Source organism: Bos javanicus, chromosome 11 (assembly GCF_032452875.1).
Source record: "Bos javanicus breed banteng chromosome 11, ARS-OSU_banteng_1.0, whole genome shotgun sequence".
In the NCBI taxonomy this organism is placed as follows: domain Eukaryota; kingdom Metazoa; phylum Chordata; class Mammalia; order Artiodactyla; family Bovidae; genus Bos; species Bos javanicus.
The window spans coordinates 42461682-42487603 of record NC_083878.1 but is presented as its reverse complement, the minus strand read 5'-3'; positions in this window follow the sequence as shown (position 1 = coordinate 42487603).

The window sequence follows — 25922 nt, the reverse complement described above, 5'->3', positions numbered from 1 at the left end:
ATCGTCTCCAAGATTTAAATAGTAGTGACTACAAGCTGGGCGAATATTGATGAGATATAAAGGCCCAGAGATTATAAGAAACTGATCCAGAGTTCTCTGGTGAGCTAACTTCTGTCTGCTCTGAAAGTCAGTGTCCTGCCTTCAGCATTTCCCTTGGTTATGGGAGGAATTTAGAGTTCTTCCACCCAAAATATGAGCCACAGAAGAAAGATCATCCCAATAGCTTCCCAGAGAACTTCTGCTGTTGAATTTGAATTCAAAGTTAAAGTTGAGCATGCAGAAGTCTGCTCCACTGTCAATTTTGGCCTTGGTGCAATGACTAGTGACTATGGTGGTGGAATATTCTAAAAAAGCAAGGCCAGTGGTAGAAGTATGCAAGCTTTACAGTGAAGGGCCAGATTTACTGATCTATGTGGTCTATGCTGCAGCTGGACAGCTCTGCTGTTTTAGGGAAAAACCAATGGGCTGGATTTGATGCAGGGGCTATAGTTCTTTGACTTTTGGTTTATGCTCTCAGGTTGAAGTAACGCTCAGATTTCCATTCACAAGCAGCACCCTCTCGATTACTGAATGGAGATGTCAGTATTTTTCCAGGTGAATTTAAAGGCATGGAATAGAAAAGGCAGGATTGTTAAAGAATAACACTTGCTTTGTAAAACACCACTGTGGCTTTGTACAACCTAATTTTCTTCTCTCACTGTTAGTTAAACGTACACTATACAAGTAGACTCCTGACATCAATCCGTTATAAAACCCATGGGTGTAAACACAGATGCACACACAGATATACAAAGGCTTGTGCAATGCTGGATACGTGTTCCCAAACACATCTGTGTGGACATGGGCATACCCACCAAAAACTCTCAGAATCCATCTGACATGATTCACACATTGCATACTTCAGCCAATTCTTTAAAATCACAACTATGTTCTGAAAGGCCTCAGATACCCTACAGTCTCAGATACCCCATACCTGGTTCCCTTTGTCACCTTCTTCTTCCTGCAAAGAAACCTGAATAGTGATAATAGCAATAGCATGTGCTAAATCGCTTCTGTTGTATCTGATTCTTTGAGACCCCACATACAGTAGCCTTCCAGGTTTCTCTGTCCATGGGGTTCTCCAGGCAAGCATACTTGAATGGGTTGCCATGCCCTCCTCCAGGGATCAAACCTTCCCAACCCCAGGGATCAAACCAGCATCTCTTATGTATCCTGCATTGGTAGGCAGGCTCTTTACCACTAGTGCCACTCGGGAAGCCAGAAATAGCATGGTTCTGTATAAAAAGTAAAAACCCCTTTCCATTCCCACCATGGTCCTTTCCCTCTCCCCCATCTTGCCTGCAGGCTGCACTGCACAGTGCCCTGGAAGCAGCAACTTTTCTACTTCATCCTCTGTGCTCAGGGCTGAGGTCCTAGTGGGGAGAACCTTCCTTCCATGGGCTCAGAGTTACAGAGGAAAGGACTTTTAGACTCTAGCACAAGCTTTTCTACTTCTGTGGACTATCTGCATTGTGTCCCTTTTCAAAGGGAAGGACTAGGACAAGCTTCAGGGTCTGAAATACTCATTCTGTCTCCAGACCCATGGCACAGATTACTTAGGGATAGAAATACAAGTTGCCAGGAGAGCCTGCTTGATTTCTCTAGGTTCTGCAGGTGACGAGGAAGCACAGTGAACAGAATTGAGTGGTTTTCATTCTGGAATTCATTTAAAGATTTGTCCTTAATCTCCTGGCCACTCTAGGAACACAGAATTTAAAAGGCTGCAAGAATGTGGTTCAGCTGCTCAGTCGTGTCCTACTCTTTGCAACCCCATGGACTGCAACACACTAGGCTTCCCTTTCCATAACCAACTTCTGGAGCTTGCTGAAACTCATATCCATTGAGTCGGTGATGCCATCCAACCATCTCATCCTCTGTTGTCCCCTTTTCCTCCTGCCTTCAATCTTCCCCAGCATCATGGTCTTTTCCAGTGAGTCAGTTCTTCACATCAGGTGGCCAAAGTATGGGAATTTCAGCTTCAGCATCAGTCCTTCCAATGAATATTCAGGACTGATTTTCATTAGGATTACTGGTTTGACCTCCTTGCAGTCCAAGGGACTCTCCAGAGCTGTCTCCAATACCACGGTTCAAAAACATCAATTCTTTGGCACTCATCTTGCATTATAGTCCAATGCTCACATCCGTACGTGACTACTGGAAAAACTGTAGCTTTAACTAGATGAACCTTTGTTGGCTAAATAATGTCTCTGCTTGCTGTCTAGGTTTGTATAAATACGGTAGTGCAGGTAATGACCTTGAAGATGAAGTGCCCTGGAATTGAGGGAGGTTGGGTGGGTGGGGACATAGTGGTGTCCTAGCAGAACTTGCCTTGTCTCTTTACTGACAGGAGAGGAGGAGGAGCCTTCATGGCACAGGTAGACACATCAGCAGAGTTCCGTGGTTCCCAGGTGACTCTTAGGGATACTGACAGTGAGCATAACACACCAGCAAGGCCATACTGAAGTTGGTGACAAAGTTTTGTGAGCACAGATAGGAGAGGTGTGGGATTCACACGTGAGCCCTTGTTCCTTCTGGGTGATGGATGGGGCTCAACTGAGAGCTAGACTCAACCTATGGGTCTCATCATTATGTGATAATCTGCAACATTTAACACCTACTTCTTCCCTCAACACAAAACTGCTGTTGAGGAAGAAACCCAAATTTAGTTCCACGGTTATACAGCTAATACCCTTAAGCCAGAGTTTGCTAAACTAGGCTAGGCTTTAAAATCTCTGAATGTCCTGAAACTATATGCCGAATTACAAGGGAATTTTTCTGTGTGTCTATATGAATTTGGGTGCATGGACGTGGGTAGGTCCATACTATGATCAGATTCTCAGGAAATCTCTGATGTCCACAGGGTTCAGAACTATTTCTGAAACAAAAAGTATCTTGCCAGCAGTTGTATTTCAGGTGCCTTGGTGGGTAGGTGTAGAAGGTACTGTGAGGTAAGGGCTTCTCACTGCCCTGCCTGAACAGTCTCCCCCTTAGTCTTACCCCTTACCTGCCTTGTAGGTAAGGCAGGCATGGGCAACAGGGTGTTCAAGCAATGAAGGGACGTGAGGTTTTGTAGTAAAGAAGGGTCTGATCTAGTCTCTGGGTCTGTGATCTGTGATGGCAAAACTATGTGTTCCAGTTAGATATGGAATATTTTCATCGTTTTACAAGATATAGAAACAATAATATTAGCTTAGGCTCTGAGCACATTGCATGTATTAACTCATGTAATCCTCGCAGTCACCTTAGGAAGTAAGTCATGAGTCACGACCTCTTTACATCCAAGGGAACAGAGGAACTGGGAGGTAGGTTACTTGCCCAAGTTGACTCCACTAAGGAAAGAAATTTTCTTCCACATGGCTGGACCAGCCATTGGCATGGCAAGGGCTTTTTGCAAAGGTCTTACGTGGGCTTTCTCCAGGAGGCCAGCTCCCTCCTCTCTGTGGTGCCATGCTGGGCACACATCTCCACCCACACAGCAGCCATTCTCACACGTGAATGCACCTTTCAGGAGCACACAGCTCCTCTTTCCCTTGTCTGACCTTTCCACCATGGCTGCATCCCTGATGGCTTGGCCCACCAGGTCCCTGGCCCAAATAATCTGGCAAGAGCACACTCTGTACTGTCTGCCAGCATCCCTAGGACCTACTGACTCCAAGTTTGGAATGCCATGCAAACCGTGGAACCTGGCTCACTCTGCCTGCTGCTTCTGCTCAGGCTGAGCTAGAGGGAGGCAGGTGATTTATTCCCTTCATAGAACTATAGCATAAAAGGACATCTTTCTAATACTGCTTTATTTGTATTAGATTTGTCTTCCTCTTTCAGAACCCATGAGGAGATATCAGTAATAGGAAGTTCAGGAGAAGACAGTGGGGATGTTTGTTTCAGGGGAAGTGTGGGCCTGTTGGGAGGTTGGAGTTCCACCACTTGCCAGATGTGTAATGGTGGCAAATTGCTTTACCTCTATGAGCCTTGCTTTTCATTTCTTTAAAAGAGAAAAAATAAGAAGAACAGTAGTTACCTTTGGGTTGTTGAAAAGAGTGCACGAGGTCACACAGATGAAAGGTAGTATATCCATGCTTAGTGCCATTGCTGAGATGTGGCCAGCATGGAGGTCAAGAGTGCTGTTCCTTATTGAGGTGCAGAGAATGAGATGTCAGTGTAGGTTGGAGAGTTAAGGGTGGGATTTGTAGGCTTGGCTGCTCACAAAAGTGGATAAGAGGATTCCAGAATAGAGAAAAGCTGGGGTAAAGGCGCAGAGGCGGTGTGGGAGGGAGAGGATTCCAGAATAGGGAAAAGCTGGGGCAAAGGTGCAGAGGTGGTGTGGGAGGCAATATGCAAGGGATGGAGGTGCCTGCAATGACTGGTTTCCTTGGGTGGTGGGGCCAGGTGTGGTGGGAATAACAGATGGTGATTTTTTAATTAGTGATGAAACTGAGGTCTTTATTAAGTAAATAATTGAGAATTTATTCAAAAAGTTTCTGAACAGAATGAAAATGTGGTAAGTTGTTACTAACTGGTATTTGAGAAAGACTACTTAGAGTGCACAGGAAAGATATATGGCAGAGACTATCATGAATTCACCAAGACCATTTTGCTTTTCTTTCTGAACATGAAATTAGATTACATTTCCCAGTCCCTCTTATGGCAAAGAGAGGTCATGTGGTAGAGTCCTCCCAATTTAGACTTTTTAAAATTTATTAATTTATTTTAATTGGAGGATAATTACTTTACAGTATTGTGATGGTTTTTGCCATACATGAGTTTGAATCAACCACAGGTACACATGTGTTCCCTCCATCCTGAACCCCCTCCCATGGAAGAGATAGGTAACACTCTCAGACCTGGTCCATAACCTGGCCCCTTCACTTTTCCATGTTTTAGCCAGGAGCTAAAGATATGACTGAAAACTTCAAAATTCTGGGGACTGGTGGGGCCATAAGTTGTAAGTCACTGAATATGTGGGTCAGAGTCCCTCTCTCTTGATACCTATTGGACTTTATGTGGGTAAGAAATAAAAATCTCCTGTGTTAAGAGCTTGGGATTGTTTGTTATAGCAGTTAACTTACACAGATTATTACAGGTTGAAATGAAGAAAGACCAGAAGAGAATCTGGAGTCTATGAAATAGAGATATAATTTGATAGAGAAATAATTTGACAGATTGAAATGAGAATAAGTGAAAAGTATTCCCTTGGGCAGGTTCAAATGACTTAGTAACTAGTTAGATGGGGACTCTGTATGTGTGTGTGCCTGTGTGTGTCAGAGGGTAAAGGAGAGGAAAGAGTAAAAAAAAATGCCTGTGATTTCTAGTTGAGTGACTAAGAAAAATGGTAGTAACATTAACATAAATTAAGATATCCGAAAATGAGATAAGTCTGGGGGAAAATGAGGATGAAATTCATTCTATTTGTGGTGAATATGAGGTGATGGTACAAAAGGAAGTATCTAGGGAAGAATTGCCCGGCCTTGGCACTATTACTATTTTTGACCCTATAATTCTGTGTTGTAGGGGGCGGTCCTGTGCATGGTATGATGTTTAGTAGTAGCCTTATTCTCTACCCACCGGATGCACCCTTCCATCCCCTACCACTTATGACAATCCATAATGTCATCATGTCTCCAGACATTGCCAACAGTTCAGGGAGGCAGAGCAAAACCATCCCCGGCTGAGAACCTCTGAGCTAGAGGGAACTGGAGATGTTCAGGAGTCTGAATGGCCTGAGTTCTGTGAAGAACCTTGTGTAATCAGGGCACTTCCATTCTCCCGCAAGGCTCAGATTTCCAGAAGTTAGCAACTCAGTCTAGGCCCCAGGGAAGCTGTCTTCAGGATCTTAGTCCATGTTTTAATCAACTCTCCTGTGATCTGCATTCTGGGCTCAGAGAGAATGAAAGAGGTGAAGACCAGGGAGATGTAGGATTGGACAGAGGGATTCAGGAAAGCCACAATGAGGACCAAGCCAGGCATTCCTTCCAACATGCCAAGGCAGGGGCAGTGAGGTCTCTCTCGAGCCCAAGAAAGGCCCAGCAATCTCTGAGGCATGTGTGTTTTCTTCAGTATATTATCAACTGAGCTTGTAACAAAGCCTTCCAAATGGAATGAGAAAATCTCCCGGATGGCAACTGGCAGCATGGTTTGGGAGGATTCCTTTTTCATTTCCTATGTTTTATGATTTTTTTCTTCTGCTTTTCAAAGAGCATTTTTACAAGCTAGTGTTCTATATTGCTCTGCCTGTACTCTGAGAAAAGATAAATATTTTCAATGTGTTTTCTGAGGCATATGTTCCCATTGAGAAAATGTATCCCTTATGGACGTAGCTATTTTGACCTCATTAGCTGGGTAGATCAGAGGGAATTTGACAAACAGGCCCCAGTATGCCCAGGAAGCCTCGGTTAGTTTCCAGGGGAGGTGGGGGGTCGGCACCACTGGGGGTGCACCTTTGGGTTTCCCAGAGGGCTGCAGCAGGAAGCCAAGGGGAGTCTCGTGAACAGGTTCATCAATGAAAGAGGCCTGGGAGAGTGACCTTGCTTCTGGTTCCCAGCTCCAAAGTCCCACTTAGCGGGAGGGTGAGGAGAGATGGGAGAACTGGCTCACAATTCTACAGGGGCTCCGGGACCACCCCAGGGAAGCTCACACAGAATGCAAACCTCCACCAAGTAACTGTGGCTGCTTTCTCCCCTAAAGGCATAGGGAAGGTTTCACTGGATGGAGGGGAACCAATATATTTTCAGTTTTAGTACCCCAAGTCCTACATCTCAGGAGAGTCCTCTGTCCATGCCTAACCAGGATGATGGGTTATCCTAGCTGGGTGAATGGGACCAAGAGTCAGCTGATGGTACTCTCAGTCAATAAGAGAGAGACTCGCAGTCTCCTTCACAATACCCCAGATGTTAGACATCTGGCCTTTTAGGTCTATTGGCAACCCTGCCTTATATTTTAGATACAGAATCCCAGTTTCAGACTTTCTAGCTAGGTGACTTCAGGTAAGTCACTTAACCTTTCAGCACCTGACTTTTCTCATCTGTGATTTTGGGTAATTATATCCACCTCCACAGTTGTATGGACGACACTTGGCACATAGGGGCTGTCACAGCCTTATGTTATATATTATATGGTAATAACACAATAATTAGTATTACTATAATTAAAATCTGGTTCCCAATATCCTTTATTAATAGGCAGTAACTCCTGAGAACGGTGATCTTGTAAGCCTACATCAGCTCACAAGCCAGGTCAGTTTCAATCCTCATCTTCCTTGAATCACCAGTAGCTTTCACACAGTTGATAAAGTGTCATGAAACACTTTCTCTGCTTGACTCCTGAGGCATAATTTTCCCTGGTTTCTCCTTTTCTCAGTCTCTTTTAATAGATCTTCCTCAAATTTTTAACCTCTCTACATACTGGTAGCCTCCAAGTTTTAGGAGGCTAAAACTCCTTGCTTCTGTCTGTTTCTGTTTATTCTTTTAAGATGATCTCTTGACTTTGAATACCATCTTGACACTGAACTTCTGAATTTACATCTTAATCCATAGCCTCTCTCCTTATGTGTAGTGTCATAGACTCAATTTATTCTCACCAGTAGGTACTAGAGGCCCTTTTGTTTCACATCATTGGCAAAATTTATATTGTCAGATTTGTAATTTTATCCCTCTGATGAAAGGCAAATGTACTGCATTATTTACTCCTTGTCCATCGTCCTATCACCTAACCCCATTTCTGGTTCTTGAAGGCACTCTCACTCTCAAGCCTTCTTAGTGTGAGACTGTATTATGGATTAATGTCTGAGATTCTTGGATCATTGGGGGTGACTTTGTAGTATTTCCTTAAGAAACACAAAGGACTTAGGAAAAAAAGAGCCAGCTCCGTTTTGTCTAGAAGCTAAGACTTGAGCCATTATATTTACTCCAATTCTGTCCAGGGGCATTATCTATCTTGATAGATTTATGCTTTATATTATATTTTATTAGTTTTAAAAAACTAAGGTGTGATAATAAAATCTTGTAACTTATTTAAACTAATAGATGAGGATTTGGTCTAAATCATATGATATTGGTCAAAATTTTACTATCATCACCATTGTGCAGTTGTTTTGCAAATGCCTGAGTATCTCAAGCGATTTACGGAACAAGGTGGGGATATAAATATTGAATATGTAAGTACCTCTTTATACTTATGAACTATTCTTTTGAATAGCATTAGAAATAGTAAATATTGTTTTTTCAGGGTGAATATATTATGAAACAGAGGTACATAATTATCAGTTTAATGTGCTGTGTGACCTTGGACAGATTACTTAACCTCCCTCAACCATTTTTTACTGATTTGTAAAATGAAATGGTAAAAGTTTCCAATCATCAAGGGTTTTTCTAACACTTATATTCTGTAATCTAGAGGACCATTGGGTTATCTGATAGCTTAGAGATTTATATTGATCCCATACTGTTATCTGTGTACTTCTCTCTTTGATGGATGAACGTAAGTATGGGTCAGTGTGTGGTGCACATACGTATATATGTGTGTGTGATGGCTGAGGATTATACACGTGCACAATCAAAGACTATGACTTTGAGATACCACCAGTCTCTGTCTTCAAACTAAACCATATCCCAAATTATCTAAATTGATGAGGGACTGAACTATTTTGAGATTCACAAATCCTGGAGTTTTTTGTTTTCATTTTTATTTTTAAAAAATTCTTCTCAAGATGAAAACAAATCTCTCTTGTAGTCCTTTAGTCACAGTCACCCTTGTTCTCCTTAGGGATAAGTGGGCACATACAGTGTGAAACATGAAACTTGAAAATGTGAGTTTGCACCAAAAATATACCTGTTTAAGCAGAGACTACCATGGAGGAATGATAGACATCTAGTAAACACAGAGCAGTAAAAACTTACCCTTGCAACATATAAAAATAATAAGGTCAGTCTGTGTCTATCTGTCTGTCTATCTATCTACCTCTGGTGGCTCAGACGGTAAAGAATCCACCTGCAATGCGGGAGACCTGGCTTCAATCCCTGGGTTGGGAAGATCCCCTGGAGGAGGGCATGGCAACCCATTCCAGTATTCTTGCCTAGGGAATCCCCATGGACAGAGGAGCCTGGTGGGCTACAGTCCATGGGATTGCAAAGTCAGACACAACTCAGTGACCAAGCACATGCACAGCACACACATCTTAGCCTGAAGAACAAACAGGTAGCATTTTCCTCTCCTGTGCCCATCCCATCATTATGTTAGTGGTTTCTGTCTTCAGAGGCAAAGAGATGTCAGAGGCAGTCATCCGTGCTAATACTAGACACACCACCAAACAAAAACTCACATGGAAGTGTGAATTTGAGGGCCATTTAACACTGTAAATTTCCCCCTTGTATAACAATTATGGAAACATGCGTGCTAATTGACAAGGCACTGTGGCACTGTGCGGATGTGAGTGGTGTTCACTCATCCTCATAATCTGTTTTCAGGGCTGGTAGTGAGCCTGTCCAGAAGATGTCGTGCTCAGCCCTCTTATGCAGGAATGCATTCCACTCCCTTTGAATGTCACCTTTCTCATCTGCAAAATGGAATGGTTTGAGTTGTAAAGATTCAGTGAGATAGCCGGCAGAGCACTTTACAAGGTGCATAGCATATGCCAAAATATCTTATAAGAAACATTAAGGTGTCTTGGTAGGAATCTAGAAAGCGAGAGGAGGACTGGGGTCAGCCAGATGGTACTGAAGTTTCCATTTAAATAGGTGGCACATTATCCCATTTGACTTTTATTCACATCAATCCTATGAGGATGGACTGTGACAGAGGCTCCCACTGCTCATTGCCAGGATGGCCCCAGCTGAGCACCTCACACCCAAGAGCACCCACTCTGCCAGCATCACACAGTTGTTTTGAAAATGTGGGCATGCTGCGTGCTATGTTGCTTCAGTCGTGTCCAATTCCTTCGTGACCCCATGGACTGTAGTCCACCAGGTTCCTCTGTCCAGGCAAAGGGGTTGTCATTTCCTCCTCCAGGGGATCTTCCTGACCCAGGGGTCGAACTCACATTTCTTATGTCTCCTGCATTGGCAGGTTTTACCATTAGAGCTACCTGGGAAGCCCTTGTTTTGAGGATAAATAAGTAAAAACAGAAGAACATGTTTGAAGGTCTTAAGTGTTATATCCATGTCATTCATATTTTAATCTTGCATTGTGTATTGCATCTCATATCCTTCAAAGTCTTCAGGGCACAAAATGTGGGCACTGAGATTATGTGTATGAACCCAAGCGTGCACAAGACTTTGGACTTGAGCTCCTACCTATGCTGACAGGAAGAGAAGCGTCAAAGATAAAAGGTTGGCAGTTGGAGTCCAAATTCTACTTAGGTTCTCCAGATTTGTCCCAAGGTTATCCTGCAAAACAATGACCTTAAGAAGCAAACAGCCTGTTAAAAAAAAAAAAGACTGATGTCATACTAAAAAGAAAAATAAGGAGACACATAAAGGAAGCTTGGGAAAGTGAGGGAGAAAAAAAGAGGAAAAAACATTGTAATTGCTAGTGGTATTTCATACCGATTTTAGTTACTATTAAAACTGCAACTGGATGTGAACTGACACTTTCTACCCCTTAAAGTGCTTGTGGTACGCATGATAAATACTTAATTTAGTTGACTTAGAAATTCTCGCTGACGCGTCATTAGCAGGCACATTCTCACAACGGAGTGCTCACAGGTACATATAAGAGTGTATAGGCATCTCTATTGCATTTGGTGTTTTTCTCTCTTTTTATTTTGTGCCTTTGTTTATTTGTATAATCTCAATAACCAATCACAATTTGTTCTTTTGAACATCAATCTTGTTTCCCCTCTGCCCCTTTCCCAATTCTCTTTTGTGTACAGTGAGGTCTCAGGGAGTTTGGAGGGTGGATATGGCAGGGAAAAAAACCTGAAACTATTAGATTATAACATTTTATGGATTGTCAAGGTTCTAATGACATTAGCCATCTAACTTGAAGCCATCTAACTGCAAGCCATTTGTGATGTCATATAACAGGTTGCCATGAGCTTGACAAACCTCTGTGAAATAAGCAAGGGAACGGAGCTGAAAAATGCCCAAAACACACCTCTCTCTACCACCCCTGGGAGTCTATCACCACCCATGGACATCCCCCTTTTGCTTATTAGCCCCTGAAAGGCATTTTTAATATAAAATATATATAAAGTCTTCCCAAATCAGAAAGGTCTCCAAGTCTCCAGTTTAATTGGAATGGAAAATGCTAACTAATTGGCATCAAAATTTGATTTGTGGGAGAAACCTCCTTTTTGTTGGAAGCACAACAGTGTGTCTGTGAACACAAGCCCAGTCCTTCAAAAATCATCCGTGAGCGCCGCCGAGGAATCAATTAAAGTTGATTTGGCATATCTGCTTTTGACAAATATAAAGAACTCTCTGATTAGGCAGAGAAGAAAAGCGGCTTTCTCTTTCTTGCGCTCTCTTCCTCTCTCTTTCCTCTGCCTCTTCCTCTCTTCTCCTCATTTCCCTTTAAAGGCAGTAGGTGTCAGAAGGGGGTGGGTAGTGATATGCAAAACACGGCCTCCATAACCAAAGTAGCCTGCAAAATTAGGTGTCAGCATGCAAAGCTTATTGATGTATGAATGCGGAAAATGAAAGGCGGCAGTAGACAGCCGGGGCTAAAGGTGAGACAGGCACAGCGAGAGCAGCTGTAGATCCACGTCAAGGTGTTGCTATATGAGCTCGGGTTTTTTCTGGAGGGCCACAGCCTAACAAGGTAAGCCTGGCCATGAAATGATGGAACAATACAATATAGGCACACACAGTGTGAATACCAAATAAATTGACATGGTGTCTCACCTCCACCCCCCCCAACCCACCACATACCCCTCCTCCTCCCACATTGCCACCCCCTCTTCAAAGGATGCCTGTGTGTTCATTAATAAATTCATATTCTGAGTTTTCAATAAAAGAAGAAAATGCAGTGTAAACTGGAGTTACTTAGTGACACCCAGCTCATTGCTTTTTATTGTTGCTTGCAGCTACGAAGCCTTCACAGTGCACTAGTAGAATTTATTACTGTCTGTCTCTGTAGCAAGTTGGCGAAGTGCGCCTTTTGAAGAAAATTGACCCACACTTCATGAATATGATGAAAAATGCCAATAACACTACAAAGACGAAGCTCTTGACATTACTCTGCAAAGAGCTAAAAGACAGTAATGAAAGTATTGCAATTACAAATTATTACCTCCTCTCCAGCCAATCGCCACCTTCCCTCCTCTTTTTTTTTTTTCTTTTCCTTTGGACCACTCTCAAGCTCTGCTGGCTGCCCCAGGTGCTGTTTTGCACAGCATGATGGGAGACGACGGAGGGTGGGTAAAAGTGCCAGCTGACTTCTGGAAGAAAGGAAAGGGAGACAAGAAGAAAAGAATGGAATGTAACAAAAGTGCCCCTCTTACTGCACTTGGAAAAAGAAGGTATAAATACAGAGTTTAAAGCCAGGGTCAGAAGGTCATGCCTTTACTGTGTGGCCTCTTCTATCGGAAAAGTAGCCTAAGAATGCACTACCCACTTACTTTCTTGCTAGAACTCTTCCCTTCTGGTGAGGTCCTCTTAGTATGACTTAGGAAGATCACTTTTAATCTTTTATCTTTTATTATAGGTTAAAACTCTAATTTGGACATTGGCAAATGAATTGCTAAAGTGTTTTTAATTGAAAACATATACTGTTGTGTTTTCAATGTAAGAAAGTGGCCTATATTCTTATCCTAAAGGAGGTGCTGAAAAAGCCTAAATGAGAGGAAGGGGGGTATCTTTAGACTTTAACATGTTCAAAGGATGAAGGCCCTTGTCCTCAATGTTTTGACAGCTTTCTGACATGCCTCTTCCACTGCATGGGCTTATACTGTTATCTTTAGAGTCTTGTTTTGTTTTATTTTTAATTTATGGGGGCTCCATGGAGGGAATATAGGAATATATGCATTTCTTGACTCCTTTATGTCTTCCCTAGAAAGACAGCAGAATTATCTTCTGCTTCTGCTAAGATAGAAAGCTATTAAAATTTTTGGAAGTTTATACAGAGTGTATGAAGTCAGAAATAGAAGCAGGAAAGAAATTCTAAAGGAAAGAAAGTGGGAGCTTCAGAAACCTGCCTGTGGGGAGAGGAGAAGCAGAACAAGAGCAGATACCATGGCATGGTTATTTGACTTTGAGGTGGTCCTCCTGCCTCCTGATACCCTCTCCTGGCTCCTGCTGAAAGGTTCATTTTGTTCTCCAATGCTGCTGGAAAGTGTACTGATTGGAGATTCAGTTTGATTCTATAATACCCCATTAGAAATGCAAACTTCTATGGGAAAAATAGACTATAAATCATTTACACTTTAGCATGAATTAGCTGCATCAGATTTATTTTCCTTCTAAAATCTATGGAAACTTTTGATTTGTCATAAGACACGGACTATTTTATATCATGAAATACTAAAGTGGGGAGAGGGTAGAGACTAAGTTTAGATGAATCTGGAAAAATGTGAGGCTTAGAACACCCTGAAGGATTTGATTTTGAGGGAGAAAAGCCATACATGGTAGAAGATTTTTCTAGGAGATAAGGTAGCATTGAGACTAAAAGAACCTGGCCCATTTCAAAATGTTGTTTAAGGCAGCCCTTTGATCAGAAAACGAGGAGAAAGCACACTTTCTCTTTCTCTTTCTCCTTTCTCTTTAAAAAAAATTTATTTTCTTATTTGGCTGCACCAGGCCTTCGTTGCAGCATGTGGAATCTTTGATATTCTTTGCAGCATGTGAACTCTTAGCTGCAGCATGAGGGATTTGATTTCCCAACCAGGGATTAAACCCAAGCCCCTTGCATTGGGAGCTCAGAGTTTTAGCTACTGGGCCACCAGGGAAGTCCTGTCTTTCTCTTTTAGTAGATGTTCCTTAGACTTTTTCCAGGATATAGAACCTAGGTTAATTGAAACGTTGTGAATCAGCCATCAATCTGGGAGTCTGGGACCCAAGTCATCAAAAAAATCATTGCTTATATGTTAAAATCCATTGTTGGATCCAAAAACCCATTGTTGGATCCAAAAACCCAATGTATTAACTGCAGCTCACACTCCCAGCCTGGGATGGGTACTGTGAGCCCTGGGGGACAGATTGGCTATAGGTACCTGCTGGGCAGCCACGCTTGCCAGTATAGATTCTTGTGAGATTGAGGAACAACTGTGGCCATTTAATCCACAATCCTTTCTTTAGGCAAGAAAATTCTTATGTTTAAATGACTCTGAGCTTATAAAGCTTTTGTTTCATCTTTTTAAAAACCGATTCCTTTCATTAACACATTTGCTTACCTGATGATCTCATAGCTGAGAACATCCAAGTACAACAATCCAGGACTGGACCAGGTTGTCGCCAAAGACCTGAGCAGGAATGATATTACCCGGCACTCACATGGTCACACCTCCCTACCACATCCATGGTATCTGTTACCAGCAGGCTAGTCATTTTCCACCAAGCCTCAGAATCCTTCCCAGGAACTCCTATTGATGGATCAAAGTTGGTATGCCAGGATAGACCTATTTGTCATCCTTGGGGCTCATCAGTTTATTCAATGTCAATATCTCTAGCCGAATACTGTCCCTGGGATTAGTGATTGGCCAATGCAACTCCTAAAGGAAAAACCAAGCCTCTGAGTGGTCAAGATAATAACATAAGGTGCCTGTCTCTCATTCATTCATTCTTTCACTCCATATAAATACAGTGAGTGCCTGTTACTTGCTTGGAACTCTTCTGGGGCATATAGCTCCATCAGTGAAATTCTCTAATGTTTCACTGTGAAGCAGGGCCAACTGGCTAAGCTGTCTAACAAGTAAGTGGAAGCTGGCCTACCAAAGACCAGGGCCACCTGGGTGGAGCCATCTTTCTCTGCAGGGCAACAGTACAGTGAGAGGAACCTACAGAAGCAAATATCAACCAACACTGGGGCTCCTGACTAGACCCTGGATTAGTAGTGCGTGGAAGCTTGATTTTACATTTAAAAAATGAGATTTGCAATAAATAGCTTGCTAGAAAAGGACACAAATGACTTGGAGAGTAGCAGCCACTAAGAAATAGAGCTGAGATGCATACATAAATACAAATATGACACAGATTGTATATCTACAAGCATCGATGTCGCTAAATTTGCCCAACCATCGGAAAATTTTGCATATGCTCTTCTACTTTCTGTGTGAGTCAAAACATGACTTTTCCTGTAGAAAGAGTACTAGAATGAGACTGGAAATGGAAGCCAAACGGGCTCCTTGAGGGAGGGCACTGTGTTTGTATTGCTGGGTCTAGCATAATGTCTGGCATATAATTGGTGCACAATGGATAATGGTTGAATCAAATTATTCAGTAATCAAAGGAAATGGGAGTATCTTCAAGGGTTGATTTTCAGGTTTAGTCTACTAGACATTCTCTGGAAATTTGATAAATGGAATGGAATTTGATGCGATACTAGAGTGCTTGCATAAAAGTGCAAGGACAGAGTGAGTAGCATAGACCCAGATTCACAACAAATATTAGTAGATACTTACAAATTTTGGTTTCTTTCCCCACTCTGTTTCATTTCTATTGGTCCAATGTGTGAATTAAACTGACACAAGATTAAGGTACTTAATAACTCACCAAATAACAAATAACTCACCAAATGGCAGTGATTGAACACACTCGAAGTTTATTCTCACTAACCTACTAGTCCTATGTGACTGTTCCTGGTTGTCAGAATCCCAGGTGGCTCAGACAATAAAGAATCTGCCTATAATGTGGGAGACCTGGGTTCAATCCCTGGGTTGGGAAGATCTAGAGAATGAAATGGCTGCTGCTGCTGTTGCTGCTGCTGCTAAGTCGCTTCAGTCATGTCCGACTCTGTGCAACCACAGAGACAGCAGCCCACCAGGCTCCCCTGTCCCTGGGATTCTCCAGGCAAGAACACTGGAGTGGGTTGCCATTTCCTTCTCCAAGGCGTGAAAGTGAAAAGCGAAAGTGAAGTCGCTCAGTCGTGTCCGACTCCTAGCGACCCCATGGACTGCAGCCCACCAGGCTCCTCCGTCCATGGGATTTTCCAGGCAATAGTGCTGGAGTGGGGTGCCATTGGCCACTCCCCCCATTATTCTTGCCTGGAGAATTCTATAGACAGAGGAGCCCAGCGGGCTACAGTCCATGGGGTTGCAAAGAGTCGGACATGACTGAGTGATTTCACTTTCAGTGTAACAGTCCTATGTGTGTATTCCTGGTTATTAGAAAGCTTTCCTCTACATAGGATTAGATTTCTTCATCTTATGGATTTGCCATTTCTTATGGCTTGGTAGTCCTTTATAACCAGCCAGCAGAGGAAGAAAATATTTTAAAGACATGAAACTTAACTGTTCACATTTCTTTGGTAAGAACCTTTTCAGACCCCACTTGATGCAGGAGGGGCTAGGAAATATGCTGATTGACTGGGCCCCAGTTTTCTAGGGTAAGCTGTGCTCTGTGGAAGTGGAGCATCTTGCACAGATAGGAAGGTGGTCAAGCAATGCCAGCTCCAAGTATGATCAGTTCAGCTTTCATCTTCCCTATCCACTGCCAGAGATCAAGTTTCACCATTAGCTATCTTTTAGTTTATTCTTCTTACAGCTCCCCACTCAAACTTCAGAAATGTGAAGCAGCAATAACACATTTAGGTAGTTCACATTAAGGAAGGCAGTCAGAGAATGCTGACCCTTGGCTTCATCATCAGAGAAAATCAACAGTAAGAGACTGACTCTAGCATCTGTCTTGGCTCATCCTCAGTGTCCAGGCCCCAGGCAGAATGTAAGTCATAAAGAGTCCTCAGGAGGCCGATGGAACCATTCACAAGAAAACATTTCCCCCAGCCCTGTCAGGTAGATGCTTCCTGATAAGACGGTAGAAGGCTCCGAGGGAAGCCCCTGCCAGTGTGTTTGTTGTGGTGTAGCTCCAGTCAGGGGATCCTCTCAAGCACTTCCCAGGGTCTGTTTAGTCTGAAGACAGTGATGTTTTCCAGTTTGCTCACATCCTCTGTCTCAGTATCATCTTTTTCCTTTTCCAGGTGCTTAGGGGCTGTCTTAGTAGGAGAAGGAAAAAAACCTGATGTGGGAGTGCAGTCAGTGGGCTTTGGTCAGAGAAACCTCTACAGGGGGCAGAAACAATCGCATTGAAGTAAAAGGCCATCAAAAAGGGTGTCAAAGATTGGGGCTCATTTTGCCCTAAAATAACCATCTCTGTCCTCATACTTTTTTTGCCGGTGTGATCTTTGTTAGAATTGTCATTCAAAAGCTCTGCAGATAGTCTGACTCCAGCATTGGGGTGTTTTCATGGGTTATTAGGTTTACATGCTTTTTGAGCTTGGATTTGCTGCTGTAAATATTTTGATTGGTTTCCACCAAGACTGGTAACTTTTTTGTCAGTGGGTTAGAGTGGGCTACTTCTAAGAGGTGGGGGCAGCCAGGGAGCTCAGGAGAGGACCTCTTGCTTTGCACTAGAACACCAGGCTTCTTGGTGGAAATAAACACCCAGATTATTGAAAGAATGCAGAGATTTGTTGGCAGTTCTGGGTCAAGGTAAGTCAGTAGTTATATATATTTTTTCTGTTTAGAATTACACTGGGAAGAGGCTGGCCTCACCTGCTGAGGAAGCCAGCTCGACTTCCTTGTCACCTGGCCACAGAAATGTGAATGGGTTTGTATACACAGCTCCTAATATTTCAGGCCATTTACTTGTTTTGTAAATAATGCAGTGTCTCCCTCAAGTTTTGCATTTGTTTTAAACTAGATGACCACAATGCCTTGGCTCCCTTTTAATATCTAAGCCTTGTACATCTAGCGCTTGGTTAATAACAGGGAAAAAGCTCTGGTGACTCACCTTGACCTCGAGAAGGAAAAAACATCCTTTTAATAATCTGGGAGTTTATTTGGATCGAAGGCCTACTGCATGTTACACAATCTTTTTGTAGACCCACACAGGTCACAAAGCAGCACCCTTGTTTTTTATGAAGTCAGCAAAGATGTATAGGGGCCAGGCTTGCTGCTTCTTTGAGAGCCTTCAAATTCACCTTTAATATGTAACCTACTAGCAGAGCACAAACCCTTACTAACTTTAATGGGCTTTTCTCTGAGAATTTTTCTAAGTGTATAACCCTTGTTGCAATTAAAGATACATTTTCTAAATGTCCTTAACAAGGAGTGCACACCTACTTTTAAGGAGTCAATCCACAATCTCTCACGTCTTATCACTTTAAACTTTCTTGTTGACATTAAACTGGGACCTACTTGAGGGTAGGGACGAATGCATTAATCAGTGTTCCAAAAAGAAGATTGGCTAAATACATGAGTCATATTTGTTGAGTATACGAATGGAGGAAGGTTTGTCATTCACTAGTGGGGCTCATCCAGGGGTGATATTCACCCAGGGGACAAATGGCAAAGTCTGGAGACATCTCTGGTTGTCACAGTAGTGGAGAGGAAGTGCGGGGATGCGAGTGGCACCTGGTAAGAGGCTGCTGCTAACTTCCTGCCCTGTGATGTACAGAACAGCCTCCATAGCAGAGTTTTCTGGCTCAAAATGTCAGTAGTGCTGACCTAGAGAAACTGCTACATCCCTCACTACCACAAGCATTCAAAATGTCTGGATAATGTCCTTTGGTCTTTGGAAGATTCATTCAGCAAATATTTACTGAACAGTCTTCATGCTGAAATTCAACCATGGCATCCAGGCAGAAAGCCCTCTGACATTTTCTTTTTCCCTGCCCCACCTCCCTTTGCCTATGCTGCCTGTCCTTCCCTTTCTCCATCGTTTTCCAATAACCGTAGAGGGCAAAATGAAAGCATACTGTGGAAGGGAGTCTCTGGCGTCAAAAACATGGCTCTTTCTAGTTACTAATTTAATTGGAGCCTTTTTTTTTTTTTTCTAGACCATTCCTTCAGAAGATGAATAAGTGTTTGCTGCCGGTGCTGTCCTTGCATAGCTTGGGAAGCCCTTTGGAGATGGGCATGAAAGGTAAAGAATCACATTCACAGGATGTTTACTCTAATCATGCTCTCAAAAGCATCGGGGATGGTTAAACATACGCTTCCAGCATCTCTCTGTATCTTCACATTGCTGATAAATCGTGGAAAAGCTGTAAATAGAAATAACGGACTCAGTTTATTTTTAATTAGAAGGCTGCTACTTATAGCTGAAATCGTGACATTACCAAGTATGTCTTTCTCTCATTTGGAAGGGAAGAATGGAGCTTTCCTATGGTTTTGAACTTGGGCCAGTTTCCCTGAGTCTGTTGGTCTCTGAGTCCTGTGATTCCAATGCCATTCAGTAACATGTGGCCATAGGATGTTTCTCTGCACCACTTGGTGTTTTTAGATGGAGCAAACGATGCTGTTACTTAGCATACTCTTCTACAAAGTTGGAGAGCTGTTTTATGTTTTCTTCAGATTTAACTATTAACATTTTCCCTCAATTCAACAAAACTTACGAAATCATATTTATATTTAAATCTTTTTTTTTTTTTCAATCAAGTGTCTATTAAATTCTTAGACTCATGGGTGAGAAATGTTAGGTTGCTCACTGTCTCCCACATAAATGTTATTCTAGGAGTATAATGTTTACCTGTAGGCATAATTTCTGAGGCTCTTTTGCCCCCCAGCTATAAGATGATATACATAGACAGAGCTCTCCAGGTGTTCTGTTATTTTAGGATGTCCTGGATATCAGAAACCTTCACTGGTGTCCCAGCCTTCTAAGGGAAGTGGAGAAAATACACATCCAAGCAATAACCAATTTGGAATTCCCAGGTAGTGGGACAGAGGACAACCACGTGACAACCCAGCTCTAGGCCCTCACGTCCCCAGAATGATGTGACTTCTGAAAACATGACTTGCTTTGAAAGAGACATCTCTCTCTTCTTCTCTGATACTTGAATTTTTTCTCTACTGGGTTAACATTTCCTGTTCTGCAGTGGTATGCCAAGCTTAAATGTGGTGATCCATGGGGAGAGAACTTACTGTTTTACACTTAGACTATAGTTAGAAGGTCTCAGAAGAGAGTCTGATGGTTTAAGGGGATATTCTTGGAGGAAAAGGGGTTTAAAGAAAAGGAGATATGAAGAGATATTTTAGAACTGGGCTGTCCAGTATAGGGACTGCTTGCCACATGTGACTATTGAGTCCTTGAAATGGGACTAATTTAAATTGAGACACAGTCTTAAGAATAAAATTAACAATAGATTTCAAAGTTCTGTATAAAAAAGTAAAATATCTAATAACATTTTGATTACATACTGAAGTAATTATGTTTTGAATATATTGTTAGATAAAATATATTATAAAGTCAATTTCACTAATTTCTTTTTACTTTTGTGATATGGCTATTAGAAAACAAACTTACATATACGGCTCGCATTTGGCATTTGCAGTCTGTTACTATTGGGTAACACTGCTTTAGAATGCTGTCCATGGACAACCTTGCCTACCAGAGCACATTTCTATGGCCTAAAGGTGAATTTGGCCTAAAATTTAAAATTTTCCAGTTTTGCTTACCCCAAACAGTACCATAATTTCAAGTTCTATAGGCAGTAAATTCCAATGTAACATTAAAGTCTTAGAATAGGTGTTTCTTTTATGTAATCAAGTCTTCGTAGGGTTCAGCAAGTAGATGTGGTTGTATCTCTAAAAACTTTTAAAATTAAATGCAATGTTTTGAGTGTGTGTGAATCCCACTGGGGAGTGTCTTCTGACTTTCCTAAGGACTCCTGACTAAACTCTGTGCTGTGTATTTATAGGGTACCACTGTTGCTATAGGATTGAATGGTGGCTGAACCACATAGAACTGAAAAGCTGGGCAAGATGGTGGCGTTGCCTTGACCCAAACAGTTCCAGCGCTCTCGCCCGTGGCTAGGAGTCTGAGTGTGGCCCTATCACTCTTTCGTTCCTTAGTGCTACATGGCTTACTATTGCCTTTAGAATAAAGTTCCCATTTTGCAGGATGGCATCAAAGCCCATTTACATGTGAATTGTTTTCTAGTACATATCCATGTGTGTGTACTATGCTCGTCGCTCAGTTGTGTCCGACTCTCTGCAGCCCCATGGTCTGCAGCCTGCCAGATTCCTCTCTCTATGGAATTTTTCAGGCAAGAATACTGGAGCCAGCTGCTATTTCTTACTCCAGGAGATCTTCCTGACCCAGGGATCAAATCTGCGTCTCTTATCTCCAGCACTGCAGGCAGATTTTATTTTACCACCAGCGCCACCTGGAAGTCCCCATGTTTGTTCCACCAACAAAATCTGCTCCAAAATCTGAGTTCCATTAAAAGCCATGACTGCCTATGCTGTTCCCTCTCCTTGAAATTCCACCAAACTTCTGTACATCTAAATTCTACTTAACATTAAACTCAGCTATAAGACAGGATGGGGAGAATGTATTTACTTATTTCCTATAGAACCAATATATCAAACATGTAAGGACTTCCACAAATTAGTAATTAAAGAAATAAATACATTGGGAATATAGGCAAAATAAAAATAAATTCAAGGAATAGCAAATTATGATCAGTAACATGAAACAGTGCTCCATCAGTAAGAACACTTTATTTAAATTTTGATGTGCTAGATACTGTTTAAAACCCTTTCCATGGGCTAATCATTTAATCTCAATATTCATTCCCACTCATATTTAAATAAACACAAATAATAATAATAACAAATGCTACTATTGGTGATATAGGAGAAATGAACTCTCTCATATATAATCAGTGGGCTAAAATTGTGCAAATTTTTTGAAAGCTCTTTTGGTACTGCTTCCCTAGTGGCTCAGATGGTAAAGAAGCTGCCTGCAGTGTGGGAGACCTGAGTTCTATCCCCGGGTCGGGAAGATCCCCTGGAGAAGGGACTGGCAACCCATTCCAGTATTCTTGTCTGGAGAATTCCATGGACAGAGGAGCCTGGCGGGCTACAACCATGGGATCGAAGAGTTGGTCACGACTGAGCAACTAACACTTCTGATCAAAATTTTAAATGTGCACATTCTATGACTTAGAAACCACACTTCTTGGACCCTAGAATATTTGTCCTATACAAATATTAGGAGGAATGCAAAAAAGTGTAGATACAAGGTTTTCTCGGTAATGATCTGGATTGATTAAATTCTGGAATAATTCTGTTATAAAGTCATTGAAGTAGAATCAAATTGGCTAGTATGTGAACAGAGGTATATGCATTATTAACTGGAAAGCATACACAGTGTAAGATATATAGCTTGATTTTACTTTTTAAAATAAAGTATCTGTGTGTATATGTAGTAGTATTACTGCTGTATTTATTGACTACTTAAGACTGTGGTCCAGGAACTGTTTATATTCATTTTTTCATTTAATCCTTAAAATAGATCTAGACTAAATAACACAGAGATAAGGTAAGTAATTAGCCTAAGGTCACACAGCTATTGGTGGTTGAGCTGTGACTTGAAACCAGCCAGTTAGATTTCAGAGTTAGTTTTCTTAACCTCTGTGCTTGTCTTGGTAGAGAAGGTGGAATGGCACATTTATATAGGGGAGCAGCTTGTAAGTGTCAAAGCTTAGGCACTGCATGGTTAACCCTTCATAAACTGGGATTGGAAGCAGGGAGGAAGTGTATAAAACTTTCTTTGTTTTATACATTTCAGTAGAAGAAGAAGAAATGAAGGCTAGATTCAGGGTGATTTTTTCTACCTTGTCAATTGAATATTGAACGTGTGATGCGTTTGTCTTTGGGAGCATATCTCTAAGTGCTGGTAAGAAGTTTTAAGACTCTGTTTAGTCTTTTATTTTTAATAGTTGCTTTTTAAAATTTTTTAAATGGAGGGTACTTGCTTTACAATGTTGGATTAGTTTCTGCTGTACAACAATGTGGATCAGCTATAAGTGGGGTTTTGCTGGTGGCTAAGATGGTAAAGAATCATTCCTGCAATGCAGGAGACCCAGGTTTGATCCCTGGGTCAGGAAAATCCTCTGGAGAAGGGAATGGCTACCCACTCCAGTATTACTGCCTGGGAAATTCCATGGACAGAGTAGACTGGAGGGCTATATTCCATAGGGTCCTAAAGAGTTGGACACAACTGAGCAATAACACAAATAAACATACATACATCCCTTCCTCCTTGATCCTCCCACTCCCTTATTCCGCCCCGCTAGGTCATCACAGAGCACCAGGCTGAGCTTGCTGTGTTATGCAGCAACTTCCCTCTGGCTATTTTACACATGCAGTGTATATATGTCAATGCTACTCTCTCAGTTCATCTCACCTTCTTCCCCCACTAAGTTCACAAGTCCGTCCTCTATGTCTGCATCTGTGCAGCCTTTCTATAGCCTTTCCCAATGTTTTCAGTAAGAATCAACAGTATTCTGGTCTGTACTCCCTTCAGAACTTTTCCTTGCCACGCTTTGTCTTATATTTGTTTTATGTCTTTCTCCTGCCCTAGGTGGCTGGATAGCTTCACCAACTCAATGGACATGAACTTGGCAAACTCCAGGAGATAGTGAGGGACAGGGAGGCCTGGCGTACTGTAGTCCATGGGGTCACAAAGAGTCGGACACAGCTTAGCAATGAATAACAAGCTGCCATAGACATAAAGCTAGTTGAAGGCAGGGATGGCATCCAGTAGGCATTCAGCTGTTGTTGGTTGAATGGATGGATGTCTGGGTGAATGGATAGGATGAAAAAGGCATGGGTTCCACGAGGGAGTTTCACCTAGAGCGTCAGCTTCCTTGCTGTGTTATGACCACAACAGGCAGCACGGCTGGCACCTCTCTGACTCACCGTGAGTGGTGTGTAGTCTGATGCCAGGATGAAGTAGGGCCAAATATGACAAGTGCTAGTTAATTTGATTTTCCTGGCACAATGTTGGGCTTAATAATAGGAAGAAATGTGGCAGATAAATTGCTTGAAAATTTATCAGTCTTGGGTGGAGATTATGAGAAATGGCCTATTCACAGCAGGAAAAAAAAAAAAAAAGAAATTTAGGAGCAGACTTAAAGCTCAACTCTTAAATTACAGCCTCCTCTGAAGATGAAACAATCCCTGATAAAATAAGAAAGTGTGTTGTAAGCTGTTAGTACAGTCCCTGGCACTTAGTAGGTATTAAGAAAAGGTACCAATGTATATACCTAACAAAGGAATATAGTTTTCATCAATTCTTACCATAATCCTGGGAAGAAGAGGAAAAAGTTCATAGGAAAAATTTATTAGCTTATGTGATTTGAAAATGTATTCAAGAAAACAACTATAATCTATATGAAAGGAAGAAAAAAAAAGAAAGGGAACTCACTTGATTATTGATCTGCTTCTATATTCTTTCTCTGCCTCTACCCTTAAAGATAAGGGATTGATTAGTTAACTGGGGAAGCAATCATACTTCTGAATTATCAGTTTGATGCCACTGTAAACTTGGAGTGATCATTTCTTAAAAATAACTGTGCTAAGTTGAAAGTACAGGCTGTGTCTACAGCCCTCAGCAACAGACTTGACTGGTGGTAGCCACAGGCAGAATTGGCCTCCTTGGCTTGCTGATCCTGGCTTAACCCTTTGAAGGCCCAGCTGATTTTTAGGAGATGTGCTGAGCGATGGTGCTTTCAGGGCTATTCCTTGCATGTATGCTTTCTGTGGGATCACTCAATTAATTATAATTGTCCTGTCCTAGAGAACATGGCCCTTGGCAGACTAGAGGGTGTGACCCTCCAGGGGTTTTATTTTAAGCCTTATTTTACAGAGGGCAAGTCAATCCACGAACTCTCTTCCTCAATATTTAATCAGTTGGCAGGAGTATCAGTGTCATAGGATCTCGGTCTTCACTACAGAGTTACTGAGTCCTTGTGGTTTCCCTCAAAGAGAAGAAAGCAAGCTGTTCTTGCAGATCAAGAGTAAGCAGGGTAGATGTTACCCCCACCCCAACGCTCCTCTCACTTCATCAAGGGCCAGGGTATTTTGAGTGGGCTTATTGTTCAAACCCAGGATCAGGAAATCTATTCGTAGCATCTGTTTTGATGTAAGTTATTTGTGGGGGAAAAACACCAATGGATGAGATGAAGAAAGAGGATGAAGAGATGGAGGAAGTGGAACAGGAGGTGGGGGAGGGGAAGAGACAACTGGATGATGACCACTCTAATCAGAATCATCTCTAGATATTTTGAGCTATCCTCTGAGCAGGTACAGAGCTCAAAGCAAAAAGTGCATTGCCATCCTCTCCCCATCAGCCCCCAGATCTCTGCCATTTTACACAAGGAAAAGGATGCTGAATGTCAGGCAAGTCCTTATAAGAGACAGACCATCAAAGGGTGGAATGTGCATGTCTGTAAGGATGGAAGAGACTTTCTTGGTGGTGGTGAGGAAAGGGGTTTCTGGATTGCTTTTGTTTATTTGTATACAGATCTTAGATCATTTTTGAAACCTTATGGAGAGCGACTTTCTTTTCACAATCCCTCTGGGAGCCATTCAAACTGATGATCCTCATTACTTCAGCCTTAGGAACAATTCTAGCTCTGGGCATTTGCTGAAGACCATTCCTTGGTCCTTGAGTTGTCCAGAAGAATTTCCTCATAAATATAGAGATAGAGTTTATAAGGACCATCATATGTTTTTGAGCACCTCCTATATTTTTGTATCCAGATACTGTCTAGAATATAAAAAAAGTTCAGAATCCTTGGCCTCAACTGATTCACTACCTAGTCATTAGCCAAGATTTTCCTATAAGATAAATTCTTCAGTCATTTAAGCATATATGTTTTGGGGAGCCATTTGTGAAACACATAAATTGCCTGGTACTGGGCTAGGCAGTAAGGCTTAATAATAAAACTTTTTTCCCTTGAAGAAGCTGGTGGAGAGAGTAAATATTAAATTGTGCTGCATGCAC